This window comes from Rattus norvegicus, chromosome 4, assembly GCF_036323735.1.
Source record: "Rattus norvegicus strain BN/NHsdMcwi chromosome 4, GRCr8, whole genome shotgun sequence".
NCBI lineage: Eukaryota > Metazoa > Chordata > Mammalia > Rodentia > Muridae > Rattus > Rattus norvegicus.
This window is the reverse complement of record NC_086022.1, coordinates 131,159,137-131,169,752: the sequence shown is the minus strand read 5'-3', so window position 1 is coordinate 131,169,752 and position 10,616 is coordinate 131,159,137. Positions and strand designations below refer to the sequence as shown.

The window sequence follows — 10,616 nt, the reverse complement described above, 5'->3', positions numbered from 1 at the left end:
TGCTGCTCGCCTCTGCTGGGCGCAGGGCCACACTGGCAGCAGATCTCTCGCTTCAGTTGTTTCAATCTTAGGGGAACCCGGAAACCTCTTTGAGGTTCAGGCGGCCCATCTTCTAAAGGTTGGGGATAGTGAAAGAGGCTAAAACTACTGTCCTGGGGTCGAAAGAGGGAGCCAGTCAGCTGATGCCTGAGAGTACAGAGGGTTTCCTCGGTTTAGGGAGCTCACAGGACATGCTGGTGTCCTTCATTGAGCACCACCTTCCTTCTCTGTTTCAATGACATCGGTTTCCTGGTGGCTCTGTGCTCTTTATGTGGATGGAGGACTTCCAGTTTTTTGTTGTTTTATCTATTATAAAAGTCAATACAGAGCACAAGGTAACGTTGGCTTGGCGCTTTTTGTTATTTTTAACTTTTTGATTTCTTTGAAGAGTACTGCTTGCTTTGTGATAGTGCCCTGTGCCTCAGTCAGTCACTCTGCGGATCTTCTGTGACCTGGCTCACTTACACTTCATCATTTTTATGGAAATTGTAATTTCCGTAATTGTATGTAACTCTTCGCGTTAATTTTCCCAATGATAAGGCTGCATATTTCAGCTGCTGTCATTTCCGTTTCAAAAAGATTTTCTTGCATTGCTCAAGTTTTGACACTAGGGGGCAGGAGAGGCTTAGAGTAACTAATAGCGCTCCACCCTCCCACCCCCTTTCTTTTTTAAAACAACAAAGAAACCAGTAGATTTAATTTTGCTAATATGTTTTTAAATAACATACATTTAAAATGAACACGTGACCCTTGTCTCCAGAAAAATCGATAATAGGACGTGACTACCAATGACTACAGACAATAATTGAAGTTGATGAAATTTTTTGTTATTGTTATTGTTTTCGAGACTGCATCTTACTGTGTACTCCTGGCTGGCCTGGAGTTTGCTACTTAGACCACACTGGCCTTGAGCTCACTTGAGCTCACAGAGATCTGCTGCTTCTGTTTCCTGAGTGCTGGGATTAAAGGCTTGGGCCACTACACGTGGCTAGTGAATTGATTCTTAGCATTGTATTCTTAAGTGTTAGAATTTAAGGTATTGATATTTTCCCGGTTTATGGAGTACATTACCCATGCCCCTTCATCTCACTAGTTCCTCTTACATATATGTATTTATTCTTACATATATGTATTTCTTCTTCTTTCTTCTTTATTGTTTTTCTTCTTCAAAGCATCTGCTAGATTTTAGTGCCAGATAAGCAGGGCTTCCACCACACCTTATGGAGAACAGGAAGAGGTTCGGGTCTTCGAGTTGTGTGTGAATTTTCTGTGACAGCAGATCACATTTTTTTACATTAATTAGTTGATCAATTCATTCATTGTGTGTGTGGAAGCATTTGTGTGGAGGTCAGAGAGCATCTTGTGTGAGTTGGTTCTCTCCTTCTGCCCTGTGGGTCCCAAGGACTGCACTCTGGTCATCAGGCTTGGTGGAAAGTAACTTTACCCACAAAGGCATCACACTGGCCTGTGCGACAACATATTTCTAAGGAAAGAGTCAAGGTAAAATAATTTGAAATGGAATGTGCAGAAATGTGTGTATGTGAGAGAGAAAGAGAGAGGGGGGGGGGACGAGGGAGAGAAAAAGGGAGAAGAGAGAGAGATTGAGATTGCCTGGATAGGACCAAGATATTGTAAAGAGTTCCTCATTTTGCTATCATTCTGAGACAATTGTCCTGAAGGAACTGAAATCCCCCAAGAACCTCAAGCCAGGACAACAGAAAGTCTAAAGAGAACGCCCCCTTCATCCCCCACGCAAACAGATTTACAATGAATCAGACCCACCTTCCAGGAGACCCTTGGTGGATCAGTGGAGGGCAGGAAATGCCTTGACCAGGATTGTCTATGTACTGTGACTCTGCCCTTTATCAAAACTGTAAGTAACTTCCAGTCAGGGCCTCAAGGATGCCATTGTGGGGGAGGCGGGGCCCTGGATCTCTGCCCTTCTCAGTGTGGTCACATTGAATAAATCTGCTTTTCCTGTTTTTTTTTTTTTTTTTTTTTTTTTTTTTTTTTTTTTTTTTTTTTTTACTGTGAATTTGGTTGCTTGAATTGTTTGAGACTGTGACCCAAAGTTCAGGTACAACTCTAAAACTTGTCTACAGGAAGCTTACTTTGACCTATATGGCTTTTGTCCCTGGAGTGAAGCCCAATGATGCAGTTTTATTTATTTAATTTATCTGAGACAGGGACTCACCCTGGAACCCCAGCTGTTGTGGAACTTGCTGTGTAGACCAATGTAGCTTTAAACTCAGAGGTTCAATTGCCCTCCTGTCCTCCAGTGCTGACATTAAGGGCCCTGCCTTACAATGATACAGTTTTAAAGGGACTTCTCCTCCTTGTGCCCCATAGATAACTTCTTGGCTAATGAACAGGTATCTCTACAGCAACATATTCTATAACATTGCTAGGTATTAATAGCAAGACAGCATCATTCTGCAGTCCACTAGTTAGGGTCTCAGGTGCAAGGTAATCTCTATCATCTCTAAAATTATCTCCATGGCCCACCTAACCTGGCAGTCAATCCCAAGAACATAGCATTTTATAGTTAACTCTATGAAATCAAATTTAATCTCCAGGAACAAATCAAGAGTTCAGAGACTAAAATCCAAAAGAACCCTGACTTATTGGGATGTGGCTGGTCACCAGCACTTGTTCTTTTATGCCCTTGGTTTGCTCCTCCCCCCTGGGCCTTTGTTGAATTTTTGGGGTAGAATTTTTCTGAGTTAGCACTTTCCCTTCCCATCCTTTGACCAATCAGAATCCTTCATATGCATTCAAATTAACCAATCAGGTTCATCCCAACTTAATTTACGTACTGGTGGTACCAAATCGACCCATTTCCAGGATACAAAATACCCTTCAGAGGGCTGCTTGCCAACCGGCTTTCAAGGATCTGTTAGCCTACTTCTCAATAGAACTTACTTGTCCTCTGTTGTCCTCTCATGTTGTGCTACCCCACGACGAGACAAGTTCAACTCTGAGCCAGGGAACTGGTAAAAATGTGACCAGAGCAACGGAAGCATGGAGGGATGGGGATTAATGGAAAAGCATTCATGAGAGGGTGCTTGTTTGTTTGTTCATTGGTCTGAGGGGGATGGCACCATCATACTGGAAAATGGCAAAACAACACCATGGCTGTATTGTGTCTGAATCTTGCAAGGTGGAGCCTAGGAAGTCTTTGATTTAGCAGATGTATCAGTTACCTTTTGGCCCTGTGGTAAGAGACAGAGAACTACTTGTTTAGAGAAAAAGGAAAGTGGGGATTCTATTCTGGCCCATGTTAAGTTACTGTTATGGTCCATGAAGTGATGAGTCTCCATCTCAGTGGTTCTGAGTTCTGATGACCAAAGGAGAGTAGGACTCAGTGGTGACCACTGTCTCTGGAAGGACTGTGAAAACCTTTCTCTGTTTTGCACCAATCAGGTTCCTCCTGGCTGCTAACCATTTCTGGTGTGAGATTCTGCCAACTGTGCCTGGGCCCTGTGTGATTCTTCTCAGTTGGCCTCTTGATGTGTTCATCATGAGCTCAGTGCTTGTTACAAGGAGGAAGGAACAGGTTTTAGTGGTTCTCCACTTTCCGAGTGCTGCAACCCTTTAATACAGTTCCTCATGTTGTCGTGACCCCCAATCATAAAATCATTTCATTACTACTTCCTAATTGTAATTTTACTACTGTCATGAATGATAATGTAACCATCTGATATACATAGTTATCTGATGTTCAACCCAAAAGGGGTAGAGACGCACAGGTTGAGACCCACTGTGTTAGAGTGCAGACCCACTGTGTTAGAGTGCACTGAAGCTCATTTTCTTTTGTGTTCTCAGCTGCATATTCATGCCCTTGGTATGGTGGGTGGGGTGAAGTACCTGATAATTGAACATGGTTTATTTGTGTCCTTTCTCCCATGGCAATTGAGAAAGATTTTCTCTCTATACTTTCTGTAGGGACGTATATGTTCTATACTTTCCCTATCCTTTCTTATTGGAAAGTCCCTATACCTTTCTATAAGGTTTTTAAAATCTTATTTATTTATTTATTATTTATTTATTATAGGAAAATCATACTGTCTCTAAGGAAGAGGAAGCTTTTGAACTTCCTACTGGGCAGGGTGTGTTCTCCCTCCCTTTGATCTTGGAGGCAGAACAGACTTTCAGCCTTTGAGCAATTCTCTGGTAGTTAGAACATTCTCCTTCCTGATGAAGAGTCCTCATCTTTCTTCTTTCAAGCCATACATGTAAACTCGTCTCGGCAAAGCTTGCAATTTGGGGTTTGAAAAGCCACAGGTCATTCCCTCATCTGTATGTCAGAGCTCTACAAGGAAATCAGAGTCCTTTGTTCCCTGTAAGGAAACTAAAACCACTGGTAAAGGCATGAAGGGAGGGGACTACGGAGGGGGCAGGAAGGAAGAATGAGGCTTTGTGTTTTCCTAGGTGTTGCTTGAATGTTTTAAATATTTTTGGCCCATATGGTGGTCTCAGAATAGGATGCTAGAAATAGTGGTATTGAAGAGGCATCTAATAACACATTTGAAATGATTAATTGGCTGTGGGAAGATAGTGTTTGCGATAGTTAAAAACAACTCCCAGTGACAGGTGACATCTTTGAGGTGAGGGAGCATCTGAATGTTGGCAAGTTAAAAGGCTCGGGTGCACTTGACCAAGCCGGGCTAGTTCAGCTGGGCAGCTGACCTGTTTCTCACTTGTAGCGGAGGGAGCCAAAGGTGGAAACAATAGGGAAGTTTGTTTTAGGAAAAATAGGATTAGAACATAGGCGGGAAATGAAGCAAATGGCTGTGCAGAGAGCCTTTCAGTGAGAAACTCTGCCGAGGGCATCGCTGACTTCCAATAGCTACTGGATCAAGTGGCAGAAGGGTGAGTGGGATCTGAGTAATTTAAACTGTTTGAAAGCCAAAAGCACAGGGTTAAGGTGCTTGGCCAAGGTTTCTGTGCCCCTTCCACGGAGTCCAGCTTTAGACACTGTACTGTCTAGTGATTTTAGCTTAAGAAAGGAACACAGGGACATGTTGCTTCTTTCTGTTCCCCAACTCTATAGTTTTATCAATTCAAAAGCTTTCAAGTAAGTGTGAACCAGTTTCAGGTAATAAATACTAAGAAGGGATGGTCTTAGTGATCGAGTTATTGCCATTCAGAAAATCTCATGGGAATTAAACCCTACGTAAGAGGAGAGAATGGTTTACACCTTGGGAGCTCCTTCCGTATGTTGGAAGCATCTGCAGTGCTGAGGCAGAGAGTGGGGTCTGGGAGAGCCTCCTGCACAGGCTGTAAAATTGGTGTATGGAAGAAACAAGCTGGCAAAGAGAAGGCTGGGGCACCCCACTCCCACCCCACTGCCTGCACAAGGCGGGTGCAGCGGCACTCCAAGTGTGGGAAGATGATCCTAGGTGGAGGTTGAAGATGCTGAGGAGAAATGTGATGGTTGGGAATGTGTGGAACATCACTGAGTGGACAGCGTTTCTGAGCGAGCCCCTGCCCAGCAAATGACTCAAAGAGCCAGAGACACGTGCATTAAAAATAAACCAAAACCCAAGTCAACAGAACCCTCAATTTTCTGCATGGTGGTGCCATGTTGATCTGCTAAGCAATTCCTCGCTCTATTCCGCTTCTCCCTCCTTGGAAGTGTACTCTCTTCTAAAGACTTTATTTTTAAAATTTTATGTGTATGGCTGTTTTGCCTGAATGTATGTCTGAGCAGCACATGCCTGCAGAGGCCAGAAGAGGGCACTGGATCAGATGGAACTGGAGTTACAAATGGTTGTGAGCTGCCAGATGGGCTTTGGGAATTGAACCCTTAACCACCTCTCTCTGCTTATTTCTTGTTCAAGGACTTAACCCAGAAACCCTCCTGAGGGATTGTCTGGGCCATGCTGTTCTCCAATGTCAGAATGGCAATGAACAACGGTTTATTCTTCTGATAGTGTGCATGTAGCATGCATACATTTGCATGTCTGTCTGTGCGTCTGTGTTTCTGTCTTCTGCTTGATTTCTCCAGGCAGAAGCAAGGTCACCAGACTTTCTTTTTGTCTCATGGTGTCCTGATCTTGACAGTGAGCCTGACTCCAGACTCAGTGTGTAACAGCAGAACTAAGAGTGAAGCTATTGAAACCTGAATTCAAACTCTATTAATTTCAGAATTTGAGATGATCCTGGAATGATAAGGCTGACATTTACCCATGTATTGTCTATGAAAAACAGATCTGCTGAGCAAATATATAGCATAAATATGTTTACCTAGCAGTGTCATTGATCTCAGGGAACTAGCTGATTCGCCTAGCAAACATTCATTTAATCCAACATTAAAATGTTTGTGTCTTTTCTACACAGGGACCTGGCCTTATGACTTTGAGCAAAGTTATCCAACTCTGAGCCACAGATTATCATTACTGGGTGTGGCAGTGTCTCCTGTATCTCAGAGGGTCTTAGTGAGGTGAAATTGTCACAGCCTGAGTGGAAGAGAGACACCTGTGCTATTCTCCTTGGCTATCAGACTGCTGAAATGGGGACCTCAAAACAATGAACCCCAAAGAATCCTACAAAGCAGAGGTGGAGACTGACTAGCCCTGGGCCAGGACAGAGAATGGAGGAGAGGAAGCTCCTACCTCAGAAGTTTCCTTTACACAGCCCCCAGGGGTCACTTGGTGACAGTGGCACCTGCATGTGTCTGGCCATGGCTTCTTCCTTTCTATACAGTTGTCACACTACTCCAGGGTGAAAAGGGATTAAGAGAGACTGTGGTTGCCTGGTTTGGCCAAACCAAAAAGAAATACATTTTCCTTTACGAATTTCTGTTTCCTAATTTCTTTAAAGCACTGGGAAACTAGGCAATGGGTTTAGATACCCAAGACTTAATTTTAGGTTTATTTATTTATTTTTAAATAAAAATAGTTAAGTTTTTTTTTATTTATTTTTTTCCTTTTTTTTTTATTAACTTGAGTATTTCTTATATACATTTCGAGTGTTATTCCCTTTCCCGGTATCCGGGCAAACATCCCCCTCCCACCTCCCCTTCCTTATGGGTGTTCCCCTCCCGACCCTCCCCCCATTGCCGCCCTCCCCCCACCAGTCTAGTTCACTGGGGGTTCAGTCTTAGCAGGACCCAGGGCTTCTCCTTCCACTGGTGCTCTTACAAGGATATTCATTGCTACCTATGAGGTCAGAGTCCAGGGTCAGTCCATGTATAGTCTTTAGGTAGTGGCTTAGTCCCTGGAAGCTCTGGTTGCTTAGCGTTGTTGTACATATGGGGTCTCGAGCCCCTTCAAGCTCTTCCAGTTCTTTCTCTGATTCCTTCAACGGGGGTCCTATTCTCAGTTCAGTGGTTTGCTGCTGGCATTCGCCTCTGTATTTGCTGTATTCTGGCTGTGTCTCTCAGGAGCGAACTACATCCGGCTCCTGTCGGTCTGCACTTCTTTGCTTCATCCATCTTGTCTAATTGGGTGGCTGTATATGTATGGGCCACATGTGGGGCAGGCTCTGAATGGGTATTCCTTCAGTCTCTGTTTTAATCTTTGCCTCTCTCTTCCCTGCCAAGGGTATTCTTGTTCCCCTTTTAAAGAAGGAGTGAAGCATTCACATTTTGATCATCCGTCTTGAGTTTCATTTGTTCTAGGCATCTAGGGTAATTCAAGCATTTGGGCTAATAGCCACTTATCAATGAGTGCATACCATGTATGTCTTTCTGTGATTGGGTGAGCTCACTCAGGATGATGTTTTCCAGTTCCAACCATTTGCATACGAATTTCATAAAGTCGTCGTTTTTGATAGCTGAGTAATATTCCATTGTGTAGATGTACCACATTTTCTGTATCCATTCCTCTGTTTTTTTTTTTTTTTTTATTATTAACTTGAGTATTTCTTATATACATTTCAAGTGTTATTCCCTTTCCCGGTTTCCGGGCAAATCCCCCTCCCCCCTCCCCTTCCTTATGGGTGTTCCCCTCCCAACCCTCCCCCCATTGCCGCCCTCCCCCCATAGTCTAGTTCACTGGGGGTTCAGTCTTAGCAGGACCCAGGGCTTCCCCTTCCACTGGTGCTCTTACTAGGATATTCATTGCTACCTATGGGGTCAGAGTCCAGGGTCAGTCCATATATAGTCTTTAGGTAGTGGCTTAGTCCCTGGAAGCTCTGGTTGCTTGGCATTGTTGTACTTTTGGGGTCTCGAGCCCCTTCAAGCTCTTCCAGTTCTTTCTCTGATTCCTTCAACGGGGGACCTATTTTCAGCTCAGTGGTTTGCTGCTGGCATTCGCCTCTGTATTTGCTGTATTCTGGCTGTGTCTCTCAGGAGCGATCTACATCCGGCTCCTGTCGGTCTGCACTTCTTTGCTTCATCCATCTTGTCCAATTGGGTGGCTGTATATGTATGGGCCACCTGTGGGGCAGGCTCTGAATGGGTGTTCCTTCAGTCTCTGTTTTAATCTTTGCCTCTCCCTTCCCAGCCAAGGGTATTCTTTTTCCTCATTTAAAGAAGGAGTGAAGCATTCACATTTTGATCATCCGTCTTGAGTTTCGTTTGTTCTAGGGATCTAGGGTAATTCAAGCATTTGGGCTAATAGCCACTTATCAATGAGTGCATACCATGTATGTCTTTCTGTGATTGGGTTAGCTCACTCAGGATGATATTTTCCAGTTCCAACCATTTGCCTACGAATTTCATAGACTCGTTGTTTTTGATAGCTGAGTAATATTCCATTGTGTAGATGTACCACATTTTCTGTATCCATTCCTCTGTTGAAGGGCATCTCGGTTCTTTCCATTTTCTGGCTATTATAAATAAGGCTGCGATGAACATAGTGGAGCACGTGTCTCTTTTATATGTTGAGGCATCTTTTGGGTATATGCCCAAGAGAGGTATAGCTGGATCCTCAGGCAGTTCAATGTCCAATTTTCTAAGGAACCTCCAGACTGATTTCCAGAATGGTTTTACCAGTCTGCAATCCCACCAACAATGGAGGAGTGTTCCTCTTTCTCCACATCCTCGCCAGCATCTGCTGTCACCTGAGTTTTTGATCTTAGCCATTCTCACTGGTGTGAGGTGAAATCTCAGGGTTGTTTTGATTTGCATTTCCCTTATGACTAAAGATGTTGAACATTTCTTTAGGTGTTTCTCAGCCATTCGGCATTCCTCAGCTGTGAATTCTTTGTTTAGCTCTGAACCCCATTTTTTAATAGGGTTATTTGTTTCCCTGCGGTCTAACTTCTTGAGTTCTTTGTATATTTTGGATATAAGGCCTCTATCTGTTGTAGGATTGGTAAAGATCTTTTCCCAATCTGTTGGTTGCCGTTTTGTCCTAACCACCGTGTCCTTTGCCTTACAGAAGCTTTGCAGTTTTATGAGATCCCATTTGTCGATTCTTGATCTTAGAGCATAAGCCATTGGTGTTTTGTTCAGGAAATTTTTTCCAGTGCCCATGTGTTCCAGATGCTTCCCTAGTTTTTCTTCTATTAGTTTGAGTGTGTCTGGTTTGATGTGGAGGTCCTTGATCCACTTGGACTTAAGCTTTGTACAGGGTGATAAGGATGGATCGATCTGCATTCTTCTACATGTTGCCCTCCAGTTGAACCAGCACCATTTGCTGAAAATGCTATCTTTTTTCCATTGGATGGTTTTGGCTCCTTTGTCAAAAATCAAGTGACCATAGGTGTGTGGGTTCATTTCTGGGTCTTCAATTCTATTCCATTGGTCTATCTGTCTGTCTCTGTACCAATACCATGCAGTTTTTATCACTATTGCTCTGTAATACTGCTTGAGTTCAGGGATAGTGATTCCCCCTGAAGTCCTTTTATTGTTGAGGATAGCTTTAGCTATCCTGGGTTTTTTGTTATTCCAGATGAATTTGCAAATTGTTCTGTCTAACTCTTTGAAGAATTGGATTGGAATTTTGATGGGGATTGCATTGAATCTGTAGATTGCTTTTGGTAAAATGGCCATTTTTACTATATTAATCCTGCCAATCCATGAGCATGGGAGATCTTTCCATCTTCTGAGGTCTTCTTCAATTTCTTTCCTCAGTGTCTTGAAGTTCTTATTGTACAGATCTTTTACTTGCTTGGTTAAAGTCACACCGAGGTACTTTATATTATTTGGGTCTATTATGAAGGGTGTCGTTTCCCTAATTTCTTTCTCGGCTTGTTTCTCTTTTGTATAGAGGAAGGCAACTGATTTATTTGAGTTAATTTTATACCCAGCCACTTTGCTGAAGTTGTTTATCAGCTTTAGTAGTTCTCTGGTGGAACTTTTGGGATCACTTAAATATACTATCATGTCATCTGCAAATAGTGATATTTTGACTTCTTCTTTTCCGATCTGTATCCCCTTGATCTCCTTTTGTTGTCTGATTGCTCTGGCTATAACTTCAAGAACTATATTGAATAAGTAGGGAGAGAGTGGGCAGCCTTGTCTAGTCCCTGATTTTAGTGGGATTGTTTCGAGTTTCTCTCCATTTAGTTTAATGATAGCAACTGGTTTGCTGTATATGGCTTTTACTATGTTTAGGTATGGGCCTTGAATTCCTATTCTTTCCAGGACTTTTATCATGAAGGGGTGTTGTATTTTGTCAAATGCT

General features: G+C 43.0%; 1 protein-coding gene across 7 annotated transcripts in view; it reads left to right on the top strand.

Moving 5' to 3' along the window:
* The window catches only part of Tafa4 (TAFA chemokine like family member 4), a 233,867-nt gene that overhangs the window by 58,280 nt on the left and 164,971 nt on the right, over window positions 1–10,616 (top strand). The window lies entirely within an intron of this gene.